This window comes from Onychostruthus taczanowskii, unplaced genomic scaffold, assembly GCF_017590055.1.
Source record: "Onychostruthus taczanowskii isolate IOZ18803 unplaced genomic scaffold, ASM1759005v1 scaffold22, whole genome shotgun sequence".
Classification (NCBI taxonomy): Eukaryota; Metazoa; Chordata; class Aves; order Passeriformes; family Passeridae; genus Onychostruthus; species Onychostruthus taczanowskii.
The window spans coordinates 62,828-70,132 of NW_024499462.1; positions in this window are offsets into that span (position 1 = coordinate 62,828).

Here is a 7,305-nt window from a genome sequence, read left to right on the forward strand (position 1 = left end):
CCCCGAGCATCTTCCCCTCCCTCTCCACAGCAGCCCCTGGCCGGAAAACACCCCTCTTCCAGGATTTCAGCTCTTCTCGGGGGGATGTTTTTAGGAGTCCTGCTGGAAGAGCACGAGGGAGAGTCACGAAGATGTTGTGCTGGTCCAGGAGAGGAGCAGGAGAAGCACGAGCCTGGATTTTGGAGCAGGCAGGGAGGGAGGGAGGGAGGGAGCTGACAGATACATCATCTGGTCTCCGGCTGCCCCGAGGCACGATCATTCCTGGCAGATCTCTCCCTAATCCCTACTTTAAGACCTCCAAAGATGGAGGGAGCCTCCACAAGCGAACATTTCTATTTTTTTTTCTTTCTTTCTTTTTTTTGGCCATGTCTTGCTTTTTTTATCCTGGAAAGTTTTTCCTCCTGGTTAAATCTGTTTATCTGCAAGTTTGTCCCGGGTAAAACATTAATCCTGGTATATCCTGCCACCAAACTCTTCCTGCCAGCATGCCAAAGATCCTGGATGCTGCTGTCACAAAACCAAGTGACAAGGCAGCCACTGGCAAAGCTCTCCCACGAGGCCCCAGAAACACTGGAATCAGCACAAGGTTTTAAAGGAGAGGCTTCGCTGGAGCTGGAAAGTGAAGGGGTTTGTATGGATTTAGCACACAATGCTGTGGATTTCTGGGAGGACCCAAGTTCCCCGTGCCTTTTTTCCAGGACCTAGAAGAGAGAGCTGGGTGTGCAAAGCAGCTGATCCAGCCAAGGTGGGAAACCCTTCCAACCCTCTCCCCACGGCCAGCTGCTCTGCATCCCACATCTCCAAAGGCTGCCATCCTCCCTGCTCCCTCAGTGAGCCCAGCATCCCACAGCTGAGGCCATTCCCCTGCAGCCAAACCCCTGGAAGCAACGGGACAGCAAAGATGACACCAAGTTACCACAGGAGGTTGCAAGGGTGACAGCAAGAAACCTCTGGAGAGGAACAAACTCCTGTTTAGGCACATCATGGCAGGAACAGAGCTCTAATCTCACCAAGGCTCATCTCCTGATGGCACCTAGGCAGAGTATTTTGGGATCAGAGCCCTTTGTTCAGCCCAATCCAAACAGAAGCATCTTTCCCTCATCCCACCAAACTGCATCTCGCCGCACTTCCAAGCAGCGTTTCTCCTCAGCTACAGCTGCATCTACAAATTCCTGCAAGATGTTTGCCTTGGCAGCCTTGCTGGGAGGTTTTCTAGGGGCTGGGAGACCCCCTCACTGCCTTGCCCACCCAGGGATGAGCAGACAAGCTCAGGAACCCGAACTGTAAAGCTGGAAAAGGGATAAATGAGCCAGAAAGTGGAAGCCAACGCCGGTCCCGGCTGAGCTGCGAGTTGAGGGCTGGTGAAACAAGGTCAGTGAGATTTATACCGACAGCCTTGGATGGCTTCCAGCCCCTACTGTCAGCAGCAGAGCCTTGGAAAAGAGGAGGGAAAAACTTGCTCTCCTTCTAGGAACCGCGCCGCAGAGAGAGCTCGGCCGGCGTGGCTGCGTCCCTGCCATGGGGAAGCAGAAATATCCCCAAAATCTGTTTCTCTAAGCAGAGCTGCAGCAGGTGCTGAACTCCAGGTCGGCAGCACCGAGGTGGCCACTGGGCTGAGGGGCTCCTGCTGCCATGGGTGGGAAGCCATGGAGCCCTCCTTCCCAAAAGCACAGAGCCTTAAAGCTCCCCGCTGGCCGTGGCATCCGAGGGAAAGGTGTGCACCCCATCCATGGGGTCCAGCGAGGGGTTAAAACCTCTCTTTAGGACCAAAATCCCTCCAGCTCTGGGGCTTGGCACAGCCTGCCCACAGGGAGACATCCATCCCTGCTGCCTTGGCATTCCCAGCCAGTCCCTTGCCCTTCTCCCTGCTGCCTTGGCATTCCCAGCCCTTCCCTTTCCCTTCTCCCTGCTGCCTTGGCATTCCCAGCCCTTCCCTTTCCCTTCTCCCTGCTGCCTTGGCATTCCCAGCCCTTCCCTTTCCCTTCTCCCTGCTGCCTTGGCATTCCCAGCTCTTCCCTTGCCCTTCTCCCTGCTGCCTTGGCATTCCCAGCTCTTCCCTTGCCCTTCTCCCTGCTGCCTTGGCATTCCCAGCCCGTCCCTTGCCCTTCTCCCTGCTGATGCACGATGCAAACTAGGTTAACCTTGCCCAGCATCCCCCCCAATGAGCCTTTCCCTCTCCACACACTGACCACCTTATGAATTTTTTATCATCTTCCTGCTAAAATTAAGCTTACTGCCATGCAAACCCCAAATCCTTTTTTTTTTTTCTTTTTTAATCTCTTAAATCGAACTTCTGAGCATTTCCCAGTCCCCAGGGCCTTGCTGATCCCCTCGACCCACAGATCTTTTTCCAGCATGACCCCCACCAGCCAGAGAGTGCTTTTGAGTGAATCTCATTGAGCCCCATCTCCTCTTTTAGCTCGAGCTGGGGAAAATTAATTTTTCATTTGCCTGGGGCCAGAAGCACCCTGAGGTGGTGGAGGGCTGGAAAACAGCTGCTTTTTTTTCCCCCCTTCCCCTGCAATATTCATGTAAGAAAAGTGAGAAACAGAATGAGAAAGTCATTCCAAGCCTGAGGTCCGTGGTTTATGCACATTTCGCTGCAATAAAAAAGACAAGCCTGATTCTCTGCATGATGTCCATAGGTTTTGGAGCTTTGGAAAACTTCCCTTTGCTGCCACCCTCTACACAGGTTAGCATTTTCATTGCTCTTCTGGGTTTTTAGCCAAAAATCCAGCTTCTCTGCACCATCCCCTTTCAGCCCATGATTTATTCCTGCTTCTCCTGCCCCCAAAACAGGAGCTGGGAGGGTGAAAACAGGGGGAAAAGGGGAATTTCTGGTGCTTGGAGGTCTGGTATTGTGCCTATATGGCTTTTATTTTTAGTTTTTCAAGCCCTGGCTCTGCAAAAGCATCTTAATTACTATTCTTCAGCTGTAAAAATGAAACCCAGATGTGCTCCCTTTGCAGAGCTTCCTTCGGGGGGTTCTGCCGGAGGGGGACATCCCAGCAAGGAAAACATGGAAATTATTATTATTATTAATATTATTTTAAGAGCTCTCATGTCCAGAGCTATTTGTGGTGGCCCCGAGCCAGCACATGCCTCTTCCCTGCTGCTGTAAATAGAAATTATATCACCCCCAGCCCCAAACACCCTCAATTTTCACCAAAATCCAAGGCAAACACTCCTGAGCTGGGCCTTGGAAAGCTGATGGCTGTGGGACTTGGGTGCAGCTGGCAGAGCTGCCACAGCTGGGCAGAAAAACAGGGGGAAATGGGATTTTTTTGGGAAAAGCAGAGCCCTGAAGCCTCTGATAGCTGCAGTGATTTGGCTGGGGCTGGGGCAGGTTTCCCCTCACAGCCCCACGTGCCAGTGGAATATTGGCTCCTCGGCACATTTTCCCTTTTGGAGGGATAAAAACCAGAAAGACACGTGAAGTTCAGCTTCCAGGGATTTCTACTGGCCTGTAGGAGGAGGAGGAGGAATAAAATCCCTGGCTGAGGTCAGAGCAGCCCTGTAAAGGAGGGGTCCCTTTGCCAGGGCCCCTGTATGATGCAAAGATGCAGGAAGGGAGAATCTGGCCAAGACCAGCTGTATTTTCATACTTTTAATAATACCTTTTAATAAAAATTTCTAATAAAATAAAAAAATAAATTAAAAATAAAAAAATTAAAATAATTTTACATTTTAATTTTTAAAAATTTTTAAATTTTAAAATAAAATAAATAAAATTAAAATTTAAAATAAAACAAATATATAAAGTAAAAATTAATATATATATAATAATAAAATAATAGATTAATAAAAATTTTTAGAATAAAAATTTTAAAAAATTACAGTCTTTAAAGAAAGGGAACCTCCCAGGCCCATTTATCTGAGGAGAGTTTCACAGAGAGATGGTAGGGTTGGGGTAAAGTTTCTTGCCACCTTGTCACCACCATCCCACAATGGATTTATATATTTGTTTCTTATCTCTATTATTGCTCTCCTAGAGAGAAAAAAAAAAAAAGAAAAAAAAGGTTTCTGGCAGAAAGCTTTGTTTTCTCTGGAAGGAGGCAGCCTTGCAGCCAAGGGTCCACATGATGCAAAGCTCCACTGAAATATTCCTCACACCAAACAAGCTCCAGCCAAAGGCAAAGGCTGAGCAGGGAGAAAGCTCCTCTGTACCCACCTCCTCACAGGGGGAAGAAATGTGGGGACACTTCCACTTCCAAGGCAGATTTTGACCTGGAGCTCCCCACAATGGATTTTTTATATTTTTTCTTATCTCTATTTTTGCTCTCCTAGAGAGAAAAAAAAAAAAAAAGAAAAAAAAGGTTTCTGGCAGAAAGCTTTGTTTTCTCTGGAAGGAGGCAGCCTTGCAGCCAAGGGTCCACATGATGCAAAGCTCCACTGAAATATTCCTCACACCAAACAAGCTCCAGCCAAAGGCAAAGGCTGAGCAGGGAGAAAGCTCCTCTGTACCCACCTCCTCACAGGGGGAAGAAATGTGGGGACACTTCCACTTCCAAGGCAGATTTTGACCTGGAGCTCCCCATGGATTGAGTCACAGGGGTTTTCTGTTCCAAAAAGCTTTTTTCCTTTTTTTTTAGGAAGTGTTTTATATTAAAATACGTTTTAATAGGGATTTAAAAAGAGAGGTTTTGTCCCTGTATGAATAGGAAATACCATTCAGCCAATGGTTACAGGTTAATCATGCCTCAATTTATAAAATGTTTTAATTACACCCTCAAACGTGACCTTTGCTATGGGACAAGAACACGAGTGCAGCACATCTGCTGCACTGAAAAACCTGGACAGGACACATCAGCATGGCCCAAACCCTTAGGGATGGGGCAGGCAAGCAGAAGCATTAATAATCCATTCATTAATTACCCATGTCAAATATAATCTCGTTAGGCAGCAGCACAGCTACAAACAGCCCCACTGCCACGTTACCCCCAGTGCAGCCAGAAAAAAAGGGGGAAAAAAGTCATTAAAACCCTCTCTGCTTTCATGACAGTGGAGCCAGGCTCCCAAACTGGCCCAAAAATCCTCTCTGATGATGATGATGATGATGATGCAGGGTGTTCTGGTGTGGAGGAAGGAGCATCCCTCCTTTGCTCCGTGCTCAAGGCTTCCCGTTCTCCAGCTCCACATTTCACCTTTTCTAAGCTCCAGCAGCACCAATGCCACGAATAACCTTTTCCACAGGTGGGATAAGGGGTAGATTGGGGATTTTTTAAGGGACATTAAGAGTTTCCATGACCCACCCCAGCCTGTGTGTACAACCAAAAGTGCAGTGGGGTGATTTTGGGCAGCGCTGGGGTTTCCCCTTTCCCTGTGAGCCTGCAGGTTTGGGAGACAAAAGAAAGCCCCAAAAATGGGTGATGGCACCCAGAGCTGTAGGGACACCCTGTGTCCCCATGGAAATGAGATGCAGATCTGGGATCAACACCAGCAGAGGAGACAATCAGCCACAGATCCGTGTTTCCTGCCCTGGAATCAATCCCCTAGCACTGCTGGCTGGGATTTCGTATTTAATTCCCTACCCCAAAATAACCTCAGGTCCCCTTGGCTGTACTCCCACACTCCAAGCCCTGAGCAAGGTGAGGGAAGTGGAGAATTAGGAGTTAACTGAGGGTCAGGAGCCTGCAGAACACCAATTTCCATGACAATCAATAAAATTGATCAACGAGCTCTTGGTGTTTTAATGTAAAAACACACTTTGAGTTTCCTTTTTTTTTTTTGCAGATATTTTAGTCCACACAGCCTCTTGCTGGTGCTTTCCTGGGAAGAACTGCTGCTCCTCCAGGGAATACACCCCACTGAGCCTGGAGGTCAGCTCATTAACACCATCCAATTAATAGCTGCTTTTTACCCTCCTCCCATGAGACATCTTCCACTAGCCCAGGTTGCTCCTGGTTATTATATAGAATTCAAAATATGTCATGTATTTAATATTTCTAGAATTTACATTGTATAGAATAATTATAGAATGTGTATTTTCTATCAATTTTCTATCATTATATATAAAATCTATATATATTGTGTACACAATGTGTGGTATAGACATAATATATAGCATTTAAAATTCATGCTATACACTCAATAATTATTTTATATTTTAGATATATCATATATGATACACAACCCCTTGTTTGCTTTGTCTCTGGCTGAATCCTTTCAGAATTGCCAATCCTTTTCCCTCGGAGCAGAAAATCCAGGCCATTCAGAGCCAGGTTTTAACTTCTCATCTAGGAGAGGGATCTGGGTTTCTGCCTCCCCAGCCTGGGGAAAAGAAGGAATAAACACAGCACGGTTGATTTTTCACATTCAAACACATTCCCATCTCCCAGGATATTTTTTTTCCCAGGCAATTGCTGTAGCCCTGCTTTGGAAATCACTTGTTAGGATGGTGGGAAAGCAGAAAGGAGCCTTTGAACCCCTCAGACCAGGTGATGCAAAGCTCCAGCCTTCATTACCAAGATTAAAAGAGGCTGGGATTTCCTAAGCAATTAAAAACTCTGCCTAATTAAGACAGGGCTAATAGGCAGGACTTCCAAGAGTTGCTGCTGGGGCAGGAGAAGGATTTGCAGCAAAAGAGCCTGCAGGTAATTGCTTTAGTAAGGCAGAATAAATGGGGATGTGAGGACAGAGAGGATGTGCTCCGTTAAAAACTAAAATAAGAGGGAAAAAAGAAGGGGAAAAAAAGAAGAAAAATAGCATCAACAGCCTCTTGAAATTACTCAATCAACTGTCTGACTGCATCAGCAGCAAGTTATCCAAACACTGCAACACTCAGTGAGGGGCAAAACATTCAGGAAGGTATTTCTGCCTGAAGAAAGGAAAAAAAAAATTTGAAATCGCACCCCCAAATGTGCGGCTCAGCCAAAAAAAAGAAAACGAGGGACCCCTTGGGACCTGGGTCTGTCACAGCCAAGGCTGAAGAAAAAGCAGAGCTTTGCTATTTTAAAACCTTGTTTTTCTTTCCAGCCTCCACCTTTGAATTTCTGCCACCTCCCGCCACTGGCGGCGGATGAAAGCGGCTGCTGGGACAGACGGAGCGTGTGCTCCCGCTCTGCGCTCCCCATCCTGCTCTCTCCTCCCTCCTGGAGCCTTTCCCCGAGCCCCTCTCACCCCGCCGTGAGGCCAGCGGGGCACTGGGACCCCTCATTTCTATCATCTTCTTTGGATTAACTCCATCTTTCACTCTTTCCTTAAAAAAAAAACAAAGGAACCCCACCCCCCAGCATTAATTTTGCTTTTATGCCTCTGCTGAGCAGCTCAGGCCCCTCAGCACCACCCTGGCGCTCAACTTGCTCG